We start from the raw sequence: 26378 nt of genomic DNA, 5'->3' as shown, positions 1-26378 counted from the left end.
TGGAGTTAGGCATGTAAAATATTTATTAGAGATCAACATCTGTGAAAGGAAGAGAAAAACAGAAGGATTGGGAAGTGGGAGAAGTGGGGTTGCAGTGCAGAGTTATGGCAGTCTCAGTGGACTCCACTGGAAACAGAGTCAGAGTTGCCCTGAATTGAGCTGAAATAGAACAGGCCATCGGTCACTGGATGTGGAAGGCCCAAATAGGGTAGCTGAGGCAAAATCTGAAGTAGCTTTCAGATGGAGGCTGTGCACTGACAGCACTTCCAAACTCTTAAGGGGGACCAGGGCAACTCATCCCCATGTCTAACACAGATGTCTTCTTTACCTACATGCAATCTCTTTTTATCTCATGCATTCTTAGAGCTTTATTCCAAAAATACATAAAGTATTTCATGTTCATGGTCAATCCCAAAATGATACAAACCTCAAATAAAATATACCCAAAACTAGAGGAGGGAGATCAAGATGGCAGAGTGGGAGGACTCTGAGCTCACCTCACCCATGAAAACATCAAAAATACATCTACTGGGCTTCCCTGGTGGCGCAGTGGTTGAGAGTCCGCCTGCCGATGCAGGGGACACGGATTCGTGCCCCAGTCTGGGAGGATCCCACATGCCGTGGAGCAGCTAGGCCCGTGAGCCATGGCCGCTGAGCCTGCACGTCCGGAGCCTGTGCTCCGCAACAGGAGAGGCCACAACAGTGAGAGGCCCAAGTACCGCAAAAACAAAACAAAACAAAACAAAAAAAAAACATGTGGAACAACTGTCACTGAAAACAACCTGGAGACTAGCAGAAAGGCCCTTCTACAGCCAAGGCTATAAAGAAAGATCCACACAGAGTCAGGTAGGTAAGGAAAACCAATTGGGTTGTGACCCATGCCCCTGGCAGGGGACACAGAAGAGGAGATCCTCCCTGGGGACTGAGGGGTTTGAGCCACATATTGGACACCCTAGCCCTGGAATCCAAAATTGGGAGGACAATTCCCCTTAGCTGGTTTGAAAACCAGTGGGACTTATCAAAGGACTGTAAGAAACCTAGACTCTGATCCTGAAGAACACAAACACACTTATTTACTACCAGTAACAGCAAGGAGGAAGCAGAATGAAATATGCCTGGGCTTTTGCCCATTACCTGTGATCACCTCAGTGCACACCCCAGTCCTCATTGGGCACCTACTCTAGTCCCTATTGCTCAGGTGCTGTTCACTAGTGCAGAGGCTGCAGGTGCCACTTAGAGGGAATAGAACCAGCTCAGACCTAACACTCAGGGCTTCTGCTCTGGGCCTCAATACTGCACCCTATAGGGTAGTGACCGACACTGAACACAGGAGAAGCCTCAGCCCACACCTGATTCTGGCTCTAGCCCCTTCTTCTCCAGCCCTACCTACCCCCAACGTGGTAGCTGCAGACACACCTTGAGGGAAAATGTGACTGTGCCCACTTCAGATCTAGCAGTTCCCCCACTGGGCACAGGCAGACTGCTTAGGGATGCACTCATAGAAGGACACCCCTTCATAACTAGGAAAGCTTAACTGTCTCACCCAAGTTCACAGACACAGAGAAAGTTAACCAAAATGAGAAGACAGAATTACATAAGGTAATATGAAATTTTAAAATATGTTTTTCAAATGTTAAGCATGACTTTTCCTTAAAAAATGTAAAAAAATGAGCATCATATCTTTTTGTTTTCTCCAATGCCAGGCACAGATTTAGGCTTTGCAAAGGGTGACCCAGAGGGCTGGAAACACAGACTGCAAGTTCAAAGTAGGGGTCCTTTGGGGTAAACTGAAGCCAACAAGAGACAGAACACAGGAAGAACCCATCAGATCAATTTCTTGCTGATCAAGTAGGAGGTTCATGCAGCTTCTTCTAAGACCTTCCACATGGCCAGGTCTGTTTTCTGGTGAGGCTATAACCAACTCTAGAAGGTCCCATGTTATCTCTACTTTCCCTCCTTTTTTGCGTCACTTCCCTTTTTCCGTTACCATTGCACTGAATTACACCTTTCAAGAAAGAGTAGACGTATAAGTGATTGCTCAGGTTTAATTTTGCTCTAGGGAAAAAAGGCTAGAACACCTTTCTATCCCAGAACAATTACTCCAACAAGTAAACGAGGTGACTATTACTTGAAAGGAGTCTACAATCTCTAGTTAGTAATGCAGAGGAGACAAAAATGTTAAATTACAGAATAAAGAATTGGAGTCTAAATTCATATGCAAAAGTGTATGTGGTATAGATAATAACAGTAAGAGTCTGGAGAAGCAGTGTAATTGTTATAGGGTAAATTTATCAGGGAATATTGATCTTAAAGGATTTAAAGATATGACTTGGAAGAGCATAAATTTCAGGGTTCTAGCCTGGAGAAATAGTTGGACCAGGGAATGTTATGGGGGTATAAATGCATAAAAGGGAGAGGAGAATTTGTTTCAGGTAATAATAAAAAGCAACTAAAATAGGTAAGGTATAGATTGAATGCACAGGAATTTACTAAGGATATGTGCTAAAAAGTATGATAATCAAATATAGCTTCACACATATAAAAGAAGAGAGATGATTTCTCTTTCAATGAGATGAGTAGACAGTATGGTACACTATAAGACTTTCCCAAGAATTTCCCATAAAGTTCTCCTGACTTCATACTCAATATGTATATATTTCTACACACATATTTCTACTAAAATAACACCATTCATTTCTTTGTATTATTCTATTAAAATTCAACTTACATAGAAAATTGATATTTTAATAGATAAGAACAGATAAGTGAAATTGGGAGGTGTAAAGCTGCAACATGGATCATTTTTGGTAATGCAAGCCAAGGAGAAAAGACAAAATGAAGGGTTCTGTGATCCACAGAAGCTGATCATAGTCCAGAGACTTCAGTAATTCTGCCATGAGTGGATGAAGGCCACAGAAAAGAATGCCAAAGAATGCCTGAGATTCCATCTACCTTACAGTGTTGTGCAGGAACAACCCTGACATAGACTAAATGTAATTAAAAATAATCTAGGAGTGGTAATGCATTGGTGATAAAAAGGCATATAAATAGTAGATAGCATTCACTCTACTCAGCATAACTCATACACATTTACTGTCTTGTCATAGATTGGCAACTTGACAAAAGCCTGCACTGGACAGTGAAATCCATGGAGCCAGCAACCATTACTGCCTTATGTATCACTATATACCAGAACTTAGAACAGCACCCATCACATAGGATTCAAACAGTATTTATTGAATCAATGGTTTGATTATCTCAGAGCCTTCCCAAATATCTCAGTTCTCTGTAATGTGGGCTGTCAGTAATTTTTATGGCCTCCTTAAACCAAAATAAATAGCTAACAATTCTGTCTATTAAATAGTTAGATCCAAGTATCTAATAAGTGTTTGTGCCCTAACAGCATGGCACCTGTTTGTCACTACATAAAATCTCAAACCTCCATTCCCTATTCAACATTGATTTCATCCCATACTTGCTTCTTATCACAACAACTGCTAAAAACCCACTTTCACAAATATACAACATCATCAAAAAGAATATTGCGATCTAATATGGAAACTACTTGATATCTGACAGAGATTACTAGATTTCCCAAGAAATTTAAAATATCTCTCAGTGCTCCTGGAATTTGTTATGGTTCACTGCTTGGGAACCTCACAATTTAAAATAAATGAAAAAGTTAGTTATTAAATTTTAAATTTCAGAATTTTCCAAGAATTGGTTGTTAGCATTATATATACACACACAGAAAGTTTATTATATAGAAAAATAAGCCATTGTTTTACATCTTCATTGTAGAAAGAAAAAAGAAAAATAAGTACTTACAAAAAAAATAAAAATTAGGAAGCATATCCTGATTGATGTTACTTGCTTACCCAATGGAATTTTTGTAATTATATGCTGAATATTAAGTATTTTATATTTAATAAAATATAAAACTGAACTGTCACAAAAACTGTAAGTATTTTTTATTCCCTACCACCCCACCTCTGACAACCACCAGTCTGTTCTCTGTATGAGCTTGTTTTATTTCTTTATCTTTTAGATTCCACATGTAAGTGAGATATATGGTATATGTCTTTCTCTGTCTGACTTATTTCATTCAGCATAATGCCCTAAAGGTCCATCCATGTTGTCACAAATGGCAATATCTCCTTTTTTATGGCTAAATAATATTGATACACACACACACAGAACACATTTTCTTTATCCATTCATTTGTCAATGGACAATAAGGTTGTTTCCATATCTTGGCTATTGTAAGCAATGCTGCAGTGAATATAGGGGAGCATGTATCTCTTCAAATTAGTATTTTTGTTTTCTTTGGATAAATACCCAGAAGTGGAATTGTTGGGCCATATGGTAATTCTATTTTTAATTTTTTGAGGAACCTCCATACAGTTTTCCATAGTGGTTGAACCAATTTACATTCCCACCAACAGTGCACAAGGGTTCCTTTTTCTCCACATTCTTACCAGCATTTGATATCTCTTATCTTTTTGATAATAGCCATTCTAACAGGTGTGAGGTGATATCACATTGTGGTTTTGATTTGCATTTCCCTGATGATTAGTGGTGTTGAGCACTTTTCATGTGCCTATTGGCCATCTGTATATCTTCTTTGGAAAAATGTCTATTCAGATCCTCTGCTCATTTTTTTTTTTTTGCGGGCCTCTCACTGTTGTGGTCTCTCCCGTTGCGGAGCACAGCCTCCAGACACGCAGGCCCAGCAGCCATGGCTCACGGGCCCAGCCGCTCTGTGGCATGTGGGATCTTCCCGGACCGGGGCACGAACCCATGTCCCCTGCATTGGCAGGCGGACTCTCAACCACTGTGCCACCAGAGAAGCCTCTCTGCTCATTTTTTAATCTGATTGTTTGTTTTTTGCTACTAAGTTATATGAGTTCTTTATATATTTATCAGATATAAGATTTGCAAATATTTTCTCCTATTCCATAGGCTATCATCTCATTTTGTTGATGGTTTCCTTTGCTCTGCAAAGCCTTCCTTTTTAGTTTGATATAGTCCCACTTGTTTATTTTTGCTTTATTGCCTTTGTTTTTGGTGTCAAATCCACAAACTATAAATATGATCGTTGTTATTATCTTTATTATCAAATAGAAGAAAATTACTGATCTTTAACAATTCAACAACATATAGATTCTATATCCAAGGCATTTGTGCCCTGTATTATATAGTAGGGCACCTGGACTCTGGTATCACTCCTAAGTGATAAACTATTGGAATATGTTCTTTGTAGGACGTATAGCAACTGAGTAATTCAATCACTTCATCCTTAAAGTATTTAAGTGAATATTGTCTAGTAGGTCCTATGTAAAGAAAAACAAGTGAAAAAAACAAAATAAACTTCTATTGATGCCATAATCCACTTAAGCTACTATTCTATCTCTCTATTCCTCTTATAACCAAAATTTTAAAGATTTTTTTGGGGTAGGAACTTAATCCACAATTGGATGTACAAAGGAGTATGTATTGATCAGGGTTCTCCAGGAAAATAAAACCAATAGCATATGTGTATGTGTGTGTGTATTATAACTATTTAAGGAATAATACCTATAGAAGTATGTCTGTAACCTAAAAATACATATAATAGTTCTTTAAAACTTACATGCAAAAACAAACCAAAAATAAAACACATATGTATAAGTAGTAGACATGATTGTACAAAGCCCAAAGAAGGAACTGGAGCTCCTCAATGTGTAAGTATATTCCTTATAAGGAATATATTGCAACGCATAAGAGCTCTGTGACCTGATAATTTATTTCACATCTTGCAGCCTAATTTTATTCATCAATAAAATAGAAATAATAATGAATCTCTGAAAAGAGCCTGAGCCAATAAATGTTTGCCTATCTCCTTCTATATCATCCTTGGGTTTCTGTATTTCTTCCAAATCCCTGAATTACACAACCTAGTGTCGCTATAAAAATAGTTCACCTTGGAACTGCTATTTCCCTTATGTCCAATTATTTATTTTTCTTTTTATCTACTATTCATTCTTCTTACTGTTTTTCCCACTCATTACCACCTTCATTTACATTTATCCAAAATATATATAACATTTTTATGTATCTAGATTTGATTTGTCCAAAATATGTACACACTTAGGATTAATAAATTAATAAGTTTTCTATTTTATATTATATATAGAGAGATTAAGACTGCTGTTCTTTCACAAAAAATACAGAAACACTATAGTTTTCAGCGTTTCCATTATCAAAGAACATATAATAGATTAGCTTTCACAAGCTAAGCTATGGGGCTTCCCTGGTGGCGCAGTGGTTGAGAGTCCGCCTGCCGATGCAGGGGACGCAGGTTCGTGCCCCGGTCCGGGAGGATCCCACAAGCTAAGCTAAGTTGGACTCCTTTAAGTTCAAATAATTTTAATTAATTACATTCTTTTATTTAAATATTGTATACAAGAATTGATTTTATGCTACTGATTATAGTGCCATTCTGTACTGTGTCCTCAAGTCAACTACTTAGAATCCTGACTGCTCTCAGAGAAGCTGTGGCTAACCAAATAGCAGCAGTAGGTAGGAAAATGCTTTTAGGAATATCACAAACATATTTACACTTCAGCATAGGGCTTTACTGCATATACTTCTTACGTACTTACAGTAACAATTTTCCAGAGACCATAGTTCTAAAAAATAGCTAGTTGATTTTCTATCATCATTCAGACAAAATTCAGAAGTAGTAAGATAGCATGGAAGGATGGATAAGGTTGAGAGAGAGAGGTGAAAACATGAAAAACATGAAAGCAAGTTTTTATACAGGGTGATAGCCTAGTTTATTGTAAACAAATTCTTAGTTATTTCTATTGTTGATCACACAATATTGAAAACACTGGGCATGGTCATTTAATTCTACTCAATGACTTAGTAAATGTAATGTTCTCCTTTTACCTAATATCCTCCGATTTTGACTAAAATATAGAATCAAGTTTACATGTATGCTCATATGTGAATGAATCTAAGTCTAAGGAGGAATCTACCCATGTCAATTATTCTTCAGTATTTCTGGAAACTTTAAAAAGACACTACATCCACACACAAACTTGACTGTCAGCTAGAGTCATCACAAGCAGCCAAGATCTCTCTCTCCCTCTTTGACCCTGGCTCTACCTGTAGACATACACTGTGTGACTATATCTGAAGATTAACATTGTTGCCATTATTGATTTCACTGTACCGGTATTACTCTGTAGAATAGGTGTCTTTTAGCAGAATAAAATAAATCATTTATCCGTTTACTATCATTTTAAACACACTTAGGTGAAGAAAGCCATAAGACAACAGGCATTCCATGGTGTGATGTACCTTTGAGTACATTAAAATACTTCTGTCTACTTGAGGTTTTATTATTGATCTAAAAGTTTATTTTCTTTTGCAGCATTTTTATCATTCTGTATCATTTTCCAACACTGTATTACATCCTCAGGCATTAGCTGTCCACTACTCCCAATGCATCATCTCATGCCTGGAGATATTTCTCAAATATGTGTTTCATTACAATGATTTGATCCTTCATTATTGTGAATGTTATCATATATGATAAAGTTAAGATCAGACCATGAGTTTTTCAGAAGCTCTTGTAAAATTCAGGTCAATTTAAAATGACTATTTTTTAATTTAAATATTTAAAATGGTATTAATTTTCAGACGTCTACTTTAAAGCTGTGTGTCCAGCTTGCCCCACCCTCCTTGGACCAGTGAACTAGCTGGGCATATTTTTCTCATAACAATGATAGAAGCACAAGAGGGCACACCTCTTACATATGCATATTTCAAGCACTGACCAAAGAAGTCTTTCACTCTCCAGTTCATTCTCCCAAGGCTAAGTAATGGAGAATTACACTACCCCAAGAAAAGTGAGGGAAGAGTGAACCAAATATTCTTAAAAATAATCTAATCAGCAGAAGGGCCAATTATATGTTTCAGTTGAGCCAGGATTGTAGCTTGGTGAAAGGGGCAAACATGAAGAGAACTGTAAGATTTAGGATATGCAGAGGGTAATATAAATGGGACATAGGCATGGGCTATGATTAGGTGGAGGGGGTTTGTTGAGGTGTCAAGCATTATTTCTGGGAGTATGAATTCAATAACTTGATGCCTAGTGTGGCTATCCATACGGATAGTGAACAGTGGAAGAGATGAGGGTGGTTTCCTAGGTGGGAGTGGGGGCTTAAAAGTAATTGTCATCATTTTTATTGTTGTTATTATCATCATTATTATTGTTATTAGTGGTTTGGAAAATTGAAGAGAGTATATAGTCTTCAGCACTACATTTCCCATGCTTGGTCATAAGTTGACTTAAGGACCCTGAAATCATTCAGCTTTGTCCAGGGCTATCAGCATCTTTTCTTCTACAAAACAGCCCCTATAATATCATCCATCCAGACTTCCCTCTCATCTTGATATTGCCATGGATATCTTAACAGTAAAAATTACTGCATCTATTCACTGTCCTGTGCAGAAATTACCTTAGGTCCCATCTCTGCCTTCTGTTTTAAACTATATGTGTGTGCATGTAGGTATACATAAACACATGTGATTTGCTTTGTTGCACACCTGAAACTAACACAACATTGTAAATCAATTATACTCTAGTATAAGACAAAATTTAAAAATTAAAAAAATAAACACGTGTGCTTCGACTGAATTTTCCCATTTTCTGTCCCATGGACTTTATATGTACTTTGCTCTGATTCCCTAATTAACCACTTTCAGACTAGTAAATTGGTTAGATGTGAACACCAGATTTTGTCACAAATATGTTACTTCTAATATTTCTCTCTTGGTTCATCAATTGCAGCCATAAAGCAGGCATCATGGCATCTCCCATACTAACCCTGGGCTTTGAGATACTCTACCCCCTGTTGGCCTCAGCATCCTGGGCCCCTACTTATCCAGGAGACAGGATAGAAAAGAAATTTTATATAGATTTCCATTTGTTATCTCTAATGTGCCAGAAGGGTTTCCATTTTGATGAAAATCTGAAACATTAGGTTTGGATTACATTTTGGTAAATTTTTAAAAATATAGAATACTTTTACTCTGATAATCATGACAATAAGCTCTGCTTAGAAATCAAAATGAAGCTTAAAAATTGGATTAAGAAAATAAAGCTTACTTCCACTTAAAATGTTTTTACAACTGAAGTGATCAAATTACATTTTGATCTATTAATGAGCAGTACCACTTAGGTCAGTACCAGCATAAGTGCATCTAGATCACACACACACACAATTTCTGTTTAATTATTTAACATTTTCAGCACAGCTGCACTATGTGAGTATTTATTAATTGCCTGTAGAATCAGCAAAATATGTTCAGTAAGTGCCAGCTTGGCATTGTACATAATCACACATTTGAGCCACAGAGCTGTTTACGTCATTTTATAATCATGCTAATAATTACCAGACAACTAAATTATTCAGCAAACTATAAATGTTACATTTACTTTATCAATTTTGTGTGTTGCCATGGAGATCAAATTGCTACCTCGATCCATAAATTCAGTTCTTTTATAATTTCCATCTTTATCGATAAGAATGTGGAATGAAGTAATGACACTGGAAAGCACATGCAAACAAGTTAGTATTTTTTAGGTATGTTTTCTATTCACACAGCTTCTATATGATGCTATGAAAATTTATCGGGTTCTCTTTAACATCTTCAAAGCATTCCTGAGCTGTGAAATTAAAGGGAGAGAAATAAAATAAATCTTTATAAGGTACAATTTCCACCTTCTGTCAGGAACAAACTGATTAGAAAACTCTTTATAGGTTAAACCAACCATTACATTTTTATAGTTCTGTGTATTTCCAAACATAAAGAATAAAGCTTTCTCACTATAAACTATCCTCATACAGTAAACACTAGCATGGTCCACAGCAGCAGTCTATGTAACAATTTATCATATATCTAGTTTCATTTTTCTACAGTATCATTTTTATAGGCCTGCAAATTTCCCTCAGAATATTCCTGCATCTAAAATCGCTTATAACTTAAAACTATCTTGTGATAAATACTGAATGTGTGCCAATCCTTCCCATAAAGCACCCAGCATCTATTTTACACCATTTTCAGTATAAGAAACTTGGGTCATTTAAAGTGAGTTACTCTTTGTGTGGGTAACAGGTATGAAAGAATCCAAAGATATACTCAGGGCCTTAACATAACTGGAAGAGTATAGTTATATGGAAAACTTTAAAACTATATTACAATTTAATCAAATCTTAGCACTTTATATATACAATTCTAACATGTCAGTGGTCTTTATGGGTGACAGACATCACCAAGCCTCTTGGGCTTATCTGTCCAGTACATATCTGGGGCGATATTCATATTAAAATGCCTCAACGCACTTTTGGCCTGTTTATGAATAGGGCAAGCCTAAGAGACTAGAGATGTCCAAACTTTGGATTGGGTTAGATACATGCTATTCATTAATTCATTCATAAATGTTCATTTATCTAATTGCTGATAAAACATGAATTTTGAAGATACTTGATAAAATAATAATATATTTGTTAAAGATTTATAAGTACTTTTACAGATATTTTTCCAATATATAACTGAATATTCAAAAATTAATAATAACAGTGGTCCAAATTTCAACAAATATTGGGAAAAGGGTATAAGTGAATTCAAGAAACCATAGTAGGAGATGGAATGTTATTAATGCCATAATATAAGAAACAATACTATATAAATTCAAAAGAGAGAAAATTCAAATTCTTTCAAGTTCCTGGGGAGACAAAATTTTTCTTCATAAAGTTGAGAGCTTCATAGGATAAAATGTAATCAAATATCAAAACATGAGGCCAGATCATGCAAGGAAACATAAAATCTTGCCTGGATTATTGATAAAGTCTCCCATCTGATTTTACTGCTTCTAGTCAGCCCCTTTCCAAGCCAAGCTCTGTACAGATGTTGGAGACATTTTTCTAGAGAACAAATTATATATATAAGACCATTTCAGCACTTAAAATCTGTCTACTGTTCTAAGCTTTCTCTAGAATTAACATTAAAACCATTGATATGACACACAAATCAATTCAAAATGATGCCCTTGCTTAACTTTGTTTCCTATCTCGTCATTTTCCCTTCACATTCTATACATACCAGGCATACTGAATTTTTGCTTACTTCTCAAATATATCACATTTAATTTAGCTTCTGGATCTTTGTCTATGTAATCCCTTCTTTCTAAAAATATATTTTACTCTCTCTTTCCCTGGACAATTTCTAGTCAAGCTTTCTGCCTCTGATTATGTGTCAGTCCTTAAGAAAATGTTCCCTAGTACTTGAAAACTGTATTAGGCACCTTCACTATATCCTCATTTAGTACCTGTGCTTCACCCATAATAATACATATAATGCTGAATTTTCTTTCTCTTTTTATTTTTCTGTTTTCTCTATTAGACTATAATATCTTTGAGGGTTTGCAATTCTCAGCTCTGGTATGAAATTTCTCATGGTTTTAGATAATAAGCAAATAAATATTATTACTTATTATTCAATAAACATTAAAATAAAATGCAGATTAACAACCCTTCTTCTAATAAAGATCCTCAAGTCTAAAATTTTAAACTTGAAAGAAAAGGAAATTCTTAATGTAAATATCATCCTCCAGCATTTATGAATCTTATGCAGCTTCAATTATCTGATCCATTAATAAGGCTAAAATATGGAGGGAAATTAATCGTAGTGAAGATTACAATTAATTTGGTACCTAATCAATATATAACTAAGTGAGCAATTGCTCATAAGAAAATACAGTATTTAAAAAATAAGAATCAAGATATTTATAATATTCTTCCTTATTCATATTTTAGATTAAATTAGGAAAAGATAAGCAAATTATCAAGGAAATAAGATTTAAACATCACTGTGACATACACAAAAGAGTTTCGGTTATTTATTTTATCAATAAAAAGATGAGTTAAAATTGTGTAATACGATTTAAAGCCATCTTTATATACATTATGGTATACATTATGCTAAATATGTTATTCACATTTTGTACCTAATAAATTACTTCACATCCTAACTCTTCCCCTGTCAACCTTTTCCTCTCTTCAGGTACCATCTTTTTCATTGCTTGCTAACCAACAAACTGCCAAAGTGTCCCTGGAGGCTTCTCTGTAGTGTGGTGAGACAGCCACTCTCTCAGAGAGCCCTGGAACTTTGATACTGATATGTCTCCCTAGGGGCTGCAGTGAAGAAAAATTACTAGTTGTCATTTTTTAAAAGTGCCTTTTAGCTCTTCAGACTATAGTAAATGAATAAAATGACTTAAAATAGTAATAAATTGGGGTTTATCATTAATGTCATCCCTGCAGTGGCATGTCAATATCAAAGGGCACACTAGCAAAGAAAACCACTAATATTAAACTTCAAGCTGAGATACAGATAATATCTGTGCACTTGCTTAACAACTGAGGGGAAAAAAATCAAGCATCATGAAGGGAATAACAAGTGATCAGCAGGAAAATTAAGAACCAAAAGGGAACGCATAGAGATTTGGGAAAAGACAAATTCTATGTTTAAATTCAGAATTAGGCCAGAGAGCCCTTTTCTAGTACAGTTGACAATTCAGGTGCTTAGATCAGAATAAAAGGTCTCAGTATAAATTCAAGCTGTGCAAATTTCTACCTGTTGAAAAGTTGGCTCTCTATAAGCACTGCTGTAATCATTAGTTTGGATAAGTCTGGAATTCTACCGTAGATTTATCCAGTTAAAAGACTGGTAATCTCTTTGGAAAGAAGCAATCCTAGATGAATGAAAGTAGGAAAGTTTAGGTGTCACATGGTGACCTTTGTTGAATTACTAGCAACTCAGATCCAAGACCATATATCTGATTCCTGAGCAAGAGAAGCTGCAACTAGAAATAGAAAAGGCTGCTTCACTAAAAATTCTGCTATCAGAGGCATAAGGAAACACTTCTTTGGGTATAATGCTAAGCAAATGAAGTGAGAGAGGAGAATTATTCTCATTTTAGTGGGAGTACCACATAAACCTTATATGTCAAGAGCACTAGAGTACAGAGTGCAAAACTGGTATGCATTGGAGAGGTATAGCAACTTCTATAGGGAAACTTAGGGCACCTGAGTTTCTCGAGATAGTATGAGACAACACTCTTGATGCAGATAAGTGGCATTATGTACATCTGGCAATTAACAGGGTTTAATGTATGTGAAAATGCCTAGCACATAGTAAAGCTCAATAAATACCATCATTATATTTTTTCTTCTATCTACATACACTCACATTGTTTAACACATAACTTTAACACCATCTATAACCTTAGGATTGACTTTGAAAGTGAAATTAACAGGATTTGCCTGGATTGGCTATGGAGGTTGGTGGAAAGAGAGAGAAAAGTCAAAGATGACTCTAAGGTGCCTTGCCTGACCAAGGAAGGATGGAATAATTTACAGAAATGGAAAAAAAAAGTAGAAATGGGAGCAAAATTTCTGACTAGAATATATTGTTCAATCAAGTATTACAAAGGCAAGCTGAATCTGGAGTCCAAAAGAGCAGTCAGTGCTATATATAAATTTAGAACTCATCAAGTATGAGAATTAATGAAATCATCAAAGAAAGGTATGTTGATAAAAAATGAAAAAAGTTCCCAAAGTCTGAGTGCTTGGACACGCAAAAGTTTAGAGGTCTGAGAGGTGAGGAAATCAGCAAAAATGGACAATGGTCACAATGGTGTTAAAAGAGAACCTAGGAGGATGCGTTGTACTAGAAGCAGAGTAGGAGAAAGTGTTCAACCACTGACAAATGCTGCTTCTAGACCAAGATGATTTCTCAGAATCAGTCACTGAAGTTAGATAGATGGATAATCACTGGTGACACTGATAAACACATTGTGTATACTGTCCCTTTGTACAAATTAGGAAAAATATGTTGTTTCTGCTGGGTGGATAAAAACCCACTACGGCGTGCATGGTTTGGTGAGTAGAACACAAGTTAGATTTCATCCTCTACATGCTAAGTACCCCTGAGTAGTGAGAACATGGAGAACTGTAAGCTGCAGCCATGCAGATTATGAACTGTTTCAGTGATGTGGTGGGCCTGAGAAAATAATTGGGCAGATTAGAGAGGGAAAATGATGAAATAAACTAGAAATACAATATTAAAGATTTATTAAAAGGAGTTTTGCTTTAAAAAGGATAGAAATAGGGCAGTAGCTGGAGGGAATAGAGGATTTTATTTATTTATTTTTATTTTTAGCAGATGCTGTGAGTGTCCTGTCCATATACCTGCACTTTCATTTTTCTTGTACACACTGATGGCTTTTTATTATGACCTCATTCACTGCCTGAGGGCTTTTACTGTTTGCAGGAGCTTATGAGTCTGTTAGGATATGGTGGAGAATACTACACCAAGGGTCATTATTAACCAATCAGTGTGGATGGATATTGGTAAGTAAATACCCCAGTACCCCAAATTCTTATTTTATGGCTAATGTTCAAACTCAGGGACCTCCTTAGAGTGTGTAAAAAATAATCTCATGTTTTGTAGTAGAGCAAATCAGTACAGCCTGTGGTCATTGGAATGTAGCTGTTACCCCAGTAAATGATTTTTTCCTCCATTGCAATTTATTGGGCTGGCCAAAAAGTTCGTTCGGTTTTAAGTAAAAATAAAAGACATTTTTCATTTTCACAAAGAACCAAACGAACTTTTTGGCCAACCCAATACATAGGACACCATAAGCAGTTTGCTTTTACTTGGCAAGAAGAGGAGCATATTGTTCTTCCTTGGGGATGCATCAACTTTTTGCTTTATATCCCATTTCGCTTATAAGGATTTGGCGCCTCACCATCCAACTGAATATCTTTATGCAATCACCAATAGAACTTAGAGACTGGGAGGTAGCAAGCGCCTTTGGTGCCTTTGGAACACTCGTGGATGGAAGATAAACCCCATCATAGAACAGGTACTTTCCATCTCAGTGATGTTTCTGAGGCAGGCTGAAAATTTTTCTCCAAAAAAAGAACCAAAGAGGGAAAGAGGTGGGGGTGGGGGTGGGGCAGGGGGCGGGGTATGAATTGGGAGACTGGGATTGACATGTATACACTAATATGTATAAACTAGATAACTAATAAGAACCTGATGTACAGCACAGGCAACTCCACTTCGCTGTACAGTAGACACTAACACAACATTGTAAAACAACTATACCCCAATTAAAAAAAAAATCACTACATGATATGATACAAAACTATATAATTCAATCTACTTAGTTATACTGTTTTTATTAATACAGATATGTGTTTTGGGGATTTTAAAGTGCATTGTTAATGACAATTAACAATCTTTAATAGCATAAATTAAAAATAAATACCTTGACAATTTTAAAATACATTTTTATTTTATACTTAAGTAAAATAGATTCTGTAAAATGGAATTTCCTTAAAGCATGTACATATAACAAGGGAAAAACACACGCTGAAAGATTATATGTTCCACTAATAACAAATGAGAGTTATTTTTTCCCAAGATATAAAGTGTTAAGGGTTTAAAATATTGAAAATATATTTTTATGTTATTAAACAAAATTTAGATTTTTATTGCTAATGAAAACATCAACACATTTATGCAGAGAAGCTAAGCACTTCTAATTTTTAAATCACTGTTATTAGACTGATTTTAGAAGTAGTTTATAAAGAACCAATACCATAGCATAAGCAGTATCCAGGAATAGGAAACCACTTTCAGATATGAATATGAAATAAAATGTTTCTGAAAACTGTAAATCCTTAACTTTTTTCTTAATACTAAATATAAACCTTTTTTAAAACTTGTTATATTTAGTGAATTTCCATCTGATTCTTCTGTGTTGCTCTGGGAGATTGAACTGTTTTTATTTCATCAAAGAATAAAAAACATTATTATCCATTGAGTTAGACATAAATATATGTCAGCATATATCCGAAGGAACAGATTTGTCTTTAATGTTTTATTTTTACACATTTTAATTCATTGTTAGTAATTTGCCTTTAATAAGCTGTACTCTACTTGTCAGAAAGATTTAATCAAGTTTTAAATTATAAGTAATATGGGTCAATTATATAAATATATAACAGGTCTTACAATGGGTTAAAAAAAGGATATCTAACAGCATTCATGTAATATAAATAAACATAATGGCTTAATATAATATGCATATCTATTAGTATATAAATGTAAACTAGTTTTATAATATATGGTGCAAAAATCTGTGAATTTGTACTACAAAACTACGTGGGAGGGCTTCCCTGGTGGCGCAGTGGTTGAGAGTCCGCCTGCCGATGCAGGGGACACGGGTTCGTGCCCCGGTCTGGGAAGATCCCACATGCCGCGGAGCGGCTGGGCCAGTGAGCCATGGCCGCTGAGCCTGCGTGTCCGGAGCCTGTGCTCCGCAACGGGAGAGGCCACAACAGTGAGAGGCCTGCGTACCCAAAAAAAAACAAAAAAAACAAAAAACTACTATGTGGGAGATAGATGTTAATTATATTTCATTCTCCTCTTCCCCTACCTCATTAGCTCCAAAAGAGACTTTCTTTGTCAGTTTGAATATGATGGCATTTTATTACCTTTATACTTGGATAAGTAATTAATGGCGAGTAGATCACTTTTGTTACTGAGAATCTGAAAATGTTCACGATATCTTTATTGTTTCAAGTTTGGGAACTCAATTATTGGTACATGCAAAATAACTTACACTTCTATTAAAAATTTGTGTGGGCTTCCCTGGTGGCGTAGTGGTTGAGAATCTGCCTGCTAATGCAGGGGACACAGGGAAAAACGGAGCAACTAGGCCCGTGAGCCACAACTACTGAGCCTGCGCGTCTGGAGCCTGTGCTCCGCTGTAACAAGACAGGCCACGACAGTGAGAGGCCCGCGCACTGCGATGAAGAGTGGCCCCTGCTTGCCACAACTAGAGAAAGCCCTTGCACAGAAACAAAGACCCAACATAGCCAAAAATTTTAAAAATTAATTAAAAGAAGGCTCAACATAAATAAAAAAAAAAAGTTTGTGTTACAGATGAAAGGTGCTGAAAAAACTTTTCCATTCATATCTAACAATATTCTTTATTCATCTTTATCATACAAAAAAAGTATTCCACTTTAAGTTTTAACTGAAGGTATCTTTTAGTCTGGTCAGATTAAGCAGAATGCATAAGCATCTAAGCCTCAGCTTGTAATAAATTTAGGTAATATTCCAGGAGGTTATACTCGTCCATTTGCATCTGCTTGAATGTGAGTAGAGAGGAAAACCTGTCTCCCTAACTGCCTCTTATGCTTCAGTTAGGTTTCTGCTTCTGCATAGAAGCAGAAATCCTAGCCTGGTTTGTTGTGAGCAATCAAATTTTGGCTATGAAGAGAAGAGTAAAAACATCTAATGCCTATTCAGCCCAGGATAGCATAATTCTTAACTAAAATGTGGTGGTCCTTCTAGGATCAGCACTAAATAATATTCCATTGTATGAATTCACTAGTTGAAGAAAATCTTATTTGCTTTCAGTTTTTGGCCTATATGAATAAAGTTGTTATAAGCATTCTCATGGAGGTTTTTCTGTGGACATAAAATTTCAAATCATCGGGTAAAAACCTAGAAGAGAGATTGCTAGATCTTTTGGGAAGCTATCAAACTGCCTTCCAAAGTGTCTGCAGTAGTTTGCACTCCCAAGAGCAATGAATGCTCTACATCCTCGCCAAAAACATTTATTGTCTGTTTGGGGGATTTTAGATGTTCTAATAGGAGTGTAATGGTATCTTACTGTTGTTTTAACAATTGTTTTATTTGCAATTACCTAATGATAAATGATGAGCTTATTTTCATACTTATTATACTTATAAGTATTATACTTATCATACTTATAAGTATTTCATACTTATTCATCATCTATGTATCTTATTTAGTGAGACTTCTATTCAGATCTGTTATCCATTTTTAAATTGTGAATTATTTGGTTTTTATTGTTTAGTTTAAAGAGTTCTTTGTTTATTTTGGATACAAGTTCTTTATTATGTATGTTTTCAAGTATTTTTTCTCAGTCTGAGCTTGACCTTTCATTCTCTTAATAGTGTTTTTCACAGAGCAGAAGTTCTAAATTTTAATCAAGTCTGAGTTTAGAAGATGACAGATCAGCAACCAGAAGTCAAAGACTATTTATTTTTATATTAATTTTATATTCTGTTAAGTTACTGAGTAGTTTTAAATTGTGTTAGGTTTATCACCGTTCCCCTTTTGTTTTCTAGCTTTACAATCATATCATCTGAAAGCAGAATTTTACTACCATTAATCTTATTCTTCTAATTGATTTCTCTTGTATGATTGTATTGACTAACAAATCCAAAACAATGTTAAACAGTGGAGGAGACAATGGACATCCTTGTTTTGTCCACACACACTTTAAATACCATTGACAACTCCTGTACTTGCTACAATTTCCAGTTGATAGCAATTTTTTCTCTACTGATAAAAATATAATAACTGATACTATTATTTATTATTATCCTATTATTTTCATTATTATTATTCTCTCAAATATATAGAAAAAATAATTATACTACCTGTCAAACTACATCATTGTTCTGTATAAGGCACTCCTCTTGTTTTATTTATTCTTTTAAAAATCGCACTCTTTGTTCTCAATTTATCCTCCCAAAAGCAAATACCCTACTGTACTGAATGCGTATCCTTGTGTTTTATGCATCCATTTAAAAATATGCCAGGATATGCTGTGAGAATAATTTAAATGCACATAAATTTTCTTGTGTTAAGATCACATTCTGTTTCTTACTTTATTCATTAAGCACTGTGTTCTTACAAGTTATTGGTACTGCTGAGTTTATACCTCGCTTGCTGTTTCTCATTTTTTTAGGGATCCATAGCACACAGCCACTATATTTTATTTATACGATCTGCTCTTAGGGACATAAAGATCACTTTCAACTCCCCACTTCATTATGTTTGGCATTTTATGGTCCTGTTTGTGATATATACAGCTAGGTATGAAATAAATGTATACAGAGCATAAATATAAATAATCTGAAAATGTACTGTAGTGTTGCACCCTAGAATGGCCCAAACAGTATAAACTCCCACAAACTGCATGAACAGTCCAGTTTTCCAAAAGTCTTACCACCTCTTGACACTATCTATTTAATTCTTGCTAACCCAAAGGCCATAAATGGGTAGCACCTTTTTAAACATTTTAATTTTTCTAATTATTTATGAGTTTAAATAGCTATTCATATACTTGCTAGTCATTTGTGTTTTCCTTTCTGGGAATTACCTGTTTGTACCTTTGCTCGACTTTTTTTTTTTCTGTTGGATTTCTTGTCCTTCATTTGTTGATTTTCAAGTGCTTCTTCTGTATTCTAACTATCAACTCAGTGCTGGTTTAATATAGTGAACGTGTTCTCTTTCGATTGTTTGGTTATCCATTATCTCTGTCCACAGTATTTTTGTTAAACCAAAATCCTTAATTTGGGTGAGAAGAAATCCATCTATTTTTCACTTACTGTTGTTACTTCTTAATTAATTAATTCTAACTCAATACGTATTTCTTATATTTAATATATATAATGATAAATTTCCTATTGAGTTATTTAATTCATCTGGAGTTGGGTGATATTTTTATAGTAAGTACGTAAATGAGTCAAGATATTTTACTTAAAATTTTACTCCCCCTATTGCATTTTTGTCTGGCTGAAGTGGATCTTTTAAAAGATCTCTCAGTGAAGCTCGGCAAGGTAAGTTTGCTTTACCAAGGGTATGTCTCACAGTGTATCCTCAAGGTCTTTGAACTGTCCTCTCATAATTCTTATCAGTGTACAGTGTCTGGGTGATTGTCTCAGAAAGATCAACCAAGTCATCATTTCTTATTTCAAGCATGACTAATATAGCTTTTATCCCAGACATTATTTTATAATTTTAATTATATATGTATGTATACACACATACACACACACACACACACACACACACACACACACACACACACACACACATATATGTATGGTTTCCAAGTCTTTTTTTTTTTCACTGCTACCTGACAACTTGGCTAGGCCACAACACCCAGATTAATTTGTCAAACAGTGTTCTAGATGTTTATTTGAAGTTATTTTTTTGGATGGGATTAACATTTTTTTCCAGTTTCTTTGAGAAATAATTGATATATATCACTGTATAAGTTTAAGATACACAGCATGATGATCTAATTTTTCATTTATTGTGAAATGACTGCCACAATAGATTCAGCTATCATCCATCATCTCATAGATACAATAAAAAGAAAAGAAAAACAATTTCTTTTTGTGGTGAGAGTTCTTAGGATCTACTCTCTTAACATCTTGTCTACAAATCATACAGCAGTGTTAACTATAGTCACGTATTGTATTTTAAATCTTTTACTTGTCTTATAGCTGGAAGTTTGTACCTTTTGACCACCTTCCTCCAATTCTCCCTCCCCCACCCTCCCTTTACCTCTGGTAACAAGTTTGATCTCTTTTTCTATGAGTTTGTTTGCTTTTGTTTTTTTCAGATTACAAATATTAGTGAGATTTGTCTTTCTCTGTCTGACTTATTTCACTTAGCATAATGCCTCCGAGGTCCGTCCATGTTGTCAAAAGTGGTAAGATTTCCTCATTTTTTATGGCTGATGGGATTAACATTTAAATCAGTAGGCTCTGAGTAAATCAAATTGTCTTCCATAATGTCAGTGGGCCTTATCCATTCAGTTGAGGTCCTTAAGAAAAAACACTGACCTCCCCCTAAAAGCAAGGAATCCTACCAGCCAAATGTCTCTGGACTTCAACTGCAAGTCTTTCTTGGGTCTCCAGTTTGCTGTCCTGCCCTGAAGATTTTGCATTTATCAGACTCCACAATAACATGAGCCAATTCCTCAAAATAATCTCAATAAATCTTTCTATTTTACTCTCTCTATCCTTCCTTCTCTCTTTCTCTCTCTCTCTCTCTCATTTTGTGTGTGTGTATATTAAAATATGAAATAAACAACACTGCCAGACTCAGAATGAATAGGAATCAACTGAAGAGTGAATGAGTAAATATACAAATATAATTATATTTGTACTTTATATTTGTTAAGAAAGAGGATGGTAGAATACAGCAAATAAGAAATTATCATAATTCGACAGCTAAATAGGGTATGTCTGGTCATCTTATGAGTTTAGGGAACACTTAATGGAGGATGTGGGATTTTAAGAGCTGCATGAAAGAGGAAACAAGAGAGCTGAGTAGGCTAATAAAACAAAGAATTTCTTTTACCATATTATTTCACATATTAGTATTTACCTCTCTGTTGGTTTTGCAGCAGTTTGCCTTATGATGAGCTCTTTTTTGCTTACATAAGTATTTCTGAAGTTATAAACTCTTTAAGATGGTTTGACAAAAGGAAAAAAGCCTTCTCCTAACTAGAATTTCAAAGTTGTTTTGTTTTAACCATTCTTTTTCCCTTGTCTTTAGAAGAAAGGCTAAAGAATATTATCTGCTATGAGAGTTTTCTATCAGAAGGAAACTTGTATGCCCTAGTGGAAAACACAGTTGATGCCATTCACTCCCTTAAGAGTTGTGATGTGAATAAATGCTAAGAATATATTAGATATACATTTAAATTGGTCTGGGTCAATTGGTTTTGGGAGAAAAAAAAGTAAGCCTTATAGATATTGTGTTCTTTATCTTCCTTTATGAGTGTTATTTCTGCAGAGATGTTCACTTCCTGATGATGGCATTACTTTAGCAATAGTTGGATTAAAAAGCTTCCTGGCTGAGATCTTGAACTGGGCATCAGATGGATGGCTGAACTGATGATTTTAAAGAGTCCATAAACCATGAACTGATATGATACCTCAGATATCTGGCACTGTGATGTGGTGAAAAGAACAAGAAATTTTAAGTCATACTATATTGATTCTGTGTCTGGTCTGTCATTTATACTAGTTGTATAAGCCTAACTTCCAAAAGCATCTGTCTCAGTTGGTAAAATGTGGATAAACAATGCAGCCTGTCTGTTGTGACTGTATATTGAGAGAAGAAATATAAAGCACGCACTAAAAATTAATTATATTTTCTCCCCTCTGTCAAATAAACGCTAACTAGGAAAGACAGTCATTTTGGTATTTACAAGACATTAAAATATAATTTTTAAGATACTGAAACATAATTACCTCACTGATGAATCAGATAATGGAAAACACACACAATTTCTCAGTCTTTCACAGCAACAACAACAACATTATCTTCAAGGATTATTTCAACAGTGTATTCCCACATCTTTCCTTCTTCGGTAATAGCTCAATTTTGAAACTAACAATGGTTTCTTTATTTATCATTAACATTACTACTTTAGGCTCTTATTACTGAATTGATGAATTCCACATTATATAATATGAGGATCAGTAAAGAAAAAATTTAAATATATGTCTATATTTTATAAACTAGTATATAAATATTTATAAGTAAACTATTTTATAAATATCTCTTGTCTTTACTGTTTTTCAAGCTCTTTCAGCTACAGTCTAAGATTGGATCACTGATTTATTCAACTCCTTTGGTTTAATGTACAATGGCATATCTACTTACCAACATAGCACATATCCTGATTGACAACATTGAATAGTCATTGGCATATCACTTTATGGCTTTAAAAGAAATATGTGTCCTGCTTAAAGTCACAAAAACTCAACTGAATAACAAACATGCAGTGACCATATCATTACATGATATCAAAACCACTTTTTCTAGCAATACAGAAAACTTTCCCATATATCCTTTTACAAAACTTGGTAAAGTTCTTGTATATGCAACTAAAATTTCTCTCATGGCATTTTATTTTTAATCTTCAAAGGAAATAGAGCATATTAGTTATTTAAATGTTCAGAATGGCAGAAGGAATATATTAGGCTGCTTCCAGTAACAAACCTTTCAAAAAACCTTTATAAAGAAACTTTTTGAACTAGCAAAAAATGAATTATTAAATGGCAGAAGCAAAGCAAGACTTGAGAGACATTGTGTTACCATAATAATGATAATGCTATCGTTTATCTTAATTCTCAGAACAGGCACTATTTTCCCTATTTTCACAGATGGAGAAACTGAGACATAGAGAGGCTAAGAAACTTGCCAAGGGCCAATGCAACACTAACTGTTGGAGCTGGGATTCAAACCCAGTAATCTGGCTCTGGAATCCGACCTTTTAAGCTCTATGCAGCCTCACATGTGCACCACAAAACTTACACCAAAAATACATGTGAAAACATCACCCAAGCTTCCTGGCACATAACAATGTTTAGAGAATCTTAACATACAAACCAAAGCTTCTTTCAGTGACATAATCTACTACCACGGAGATTTTTAAGACCAGGACTCCTTCATAGTTTCTGAAAATAATTAGGAAAAACTCACAGTTGGAAAGAGAGTGGTTGAGAACTTCTACTTTCTGGTCCCACACGTAAACAGCTCGGAAGTCGTCACTCAGATCCCCACAACAAGAAAAAAGGCGAACAAACTGAAAATCAACATCTCTTTGTAGATTCATCAGAGAACTGAGGCCTCAGGGGCAAACTACTGCCCAGAATCTGGAGAGACAGAAAGACCGATACAGAGAAGCATAGTTTACCAGGAGCAAAACCCAGGAGTAGTCACCAGCACCTGGAGTCAGTATCACAGCTGAAGCCAATATCAGTGGGATGACTTTAAATGGTAATTGATGAATTGTTGTAGGCTCAGGGTAGACTAGCTTGAAAGTTAAAAACTCTGTAGAGGCCCAGTATTAGCCCCCTCACCCTCCCAGTTTCTTTTCTTTTTTCTTTTTATTGGAGTATAGTTGACTTAACAATGTTGTGTTAGTTTCAGGTGTACAGCAAAGCAAATCCGTTTATATATATATCTCCATTCTTTTTCAGATTCTCTTCCCATGTAGGTTATTACAGAATATTGAGCAGAGGTCCCTGTGCTATACAGTAGGTCCTTATTAGTAATCTATTCAATATATTCAATGTATTGTAGTGTCTATATGTTAATCCCAATCTCCCAGTTTATCACTTTCCCCCCACATTTCCCTTTTGGTAACCATAAGTTTGACTTTGAGATCTGTCAGTTTCTGTTCTGTAAATAAATTCATTTGTAACATTTTTCATTAGATTCCACATACAAGTGATAGCATATGATATCTGTCTTTCTCTGTCTGACTTACTTCACTTAGTATGATAATCTCTAGGTCCATCCATGTTGCTGAAAATGGCATTATTTTGTTCTTTTTTATGGCTGAGTAATATTCCATTGTATATATGTACCACATCTTATTTATCTATTCCTCTGGGGCTTTTTTAAATAAATTTATTTGTTTGTTTATTTTATTTTTGGCTGCACTGGGTCCTCATTGCTGCACACAGACTTTCTTTTAGTTGCGGTGAGTGGAGGCTACACTTCATTATGGTCTGTGGGCTTCTCATTGTGGTGACTTCTCTTGTTGAGGAGCATGGGCTCTAGGCACACAGACTTCAGTAGTTGTGGCATGCTGGCTCAGCAGTTGCAGCACGTGGGCTCTAGAACACAGGCTTCAGTAGTTGTGGCCCATGGGCTTTAGCTGCTCTGTAGCATGCGGGATCTTCCCAGACCAGGTCTCAAACCCATGTCCCCTGCACTGGCAGGCAGATTCTTAACCACTGCACCACCAGGGAAGCCCCTCCATTGCTCTGTTGATGGACATTTAGGTTGCTTCTGTGTCCTGGCTATTGTAAACAGTGCTACAAGGAACACTGGGGTGCATGTATCTTTTCGAATTACAGTTTTCTCCAGGTATATGTCCAGGAGTGGGATTGCCAGATCATATGGTAACTCTGTTTTTAGTTTCTTATGGAACCTCCATACTGTCCTCCATAATGGTTGTACCAATTTACATCCCCACCGACAGTGTAAGAGGATTTCCTTTTCTCCACACCCTCCCCAGCATTTATTGTTTGTAGATTTATTGATGATGGCCATTCTGACCGGTGTGAGGCAATACCTCATTGTAGTTTTGATTTGCATTTCTCTGATAATTAGTGATGTTGAGCATCTTTTCATGTGTGTTTTGGCCTTCTGTATGTCCTCCAGGACGCCTATTTCTGTCACTGTAAAGTTAGAGAAAAATCCCTTTGTACCTCATGCAGAAGGAGGGGAAAAGTAACCTTTTGAAATACACTCAGAGCTCTCCATTCTCCCCTCAAGGGAACCTATTGTACCACAGCCTAAACCTACTGGGGTTTTTACCAAAGATTAACCAAACTGGGAAAGAAAAATACCCAGTTCAAGCTCATTTAAAGACTTTGATACCTAATCATCGGATTATAGAACAATTCTCCTCCACCTACACCTTACTGCTATATCCGCAGGGCTCTGTTATAATAACAAGGAATTGAAGCTAAAAGAAAAGCAAGCCTCAGACTCTAATGAATCTTTAGAAAAACTCAAAACAACAGAAGAATCAGAAACAAGAACTCTAGAAGAAATTGTAGTCTCTGAAGACATAGTCACAGCAACCAATAAACATGGCCTAACTCCTAGCCAGATAAAAATAATCTTCACACTAAAGGCCTTTTACCTGATGTACAGTTATAAATATTAATTATTTGAGTAGATATTAATCTAGCTATATTAATAATCACTGTAATGAAAATGGAATAAATATGCCAGTAAAAAGACACAGACTGGGGCTTCCTTGGTGGTGCAGTGGTTAGGAGTCCACCTGCCAATTCAGGGGACACGGGTTCGAACCCTGGTCTGGGAAGATCCCACATGCCGCGTAGTGGCTGGGCCTGTGCACCACAACTACTGAGACTGCGTGCCACAGTTACTGAAGCCCGTGAGCCTGGAGCCCGTGCTCCACAGCAAGAGACTGCAACAAAGAGTAACCCCCGCTCACCACAACTAGAGAAAGCCCACGTGCAGCAATGAAGACCCAATGCAGCCAGAAGTAAATAAATAAATAAAAGACACAGACTGTCAAAGTGGACTAATAAAAACAAGACCGAAATATAAGTTGTCTATAAGAAAGATGTGTTTGGGCTCAAGATTCTTGTTCTTTAAGGAAGAATTATTTATTAATCCCTCTTGATACTGACTTTTTCCTTCATAAATTGTGGGGGTTTTTTAATAGATCTTTATTGGAGTATAATTGCTTCACAATACTGTGTTAGTTTCTATTGCACAACAAAGTGAATCAGCCATTCGCATACACCTGTCCCCATATCCCCTCCCTCTTGAGCGTCCCCTCCATCCTCCCTATCCCACCCCTCTAGGTCACTGCAAAGCACGGAGCTGATCTCCCTGTGCTATGCTGC

This window comes from Globicephala melas, chromosome 7 (genome assembly GCF_963455315.2).
Source record: "Globicephala melas chromosome 7, mGloMel1.2, whole genome shotgun sequence".
NCBI classification, from domain to species: domain Eukaryota; kingdom Metazoa; phylum Chordata; class Mammalia; order Artiodactyla; family Delphinidae; genus Globicephala; species Globicephala melas.
Note: the sequence above shows the minus strand (reverse complement) of the source record.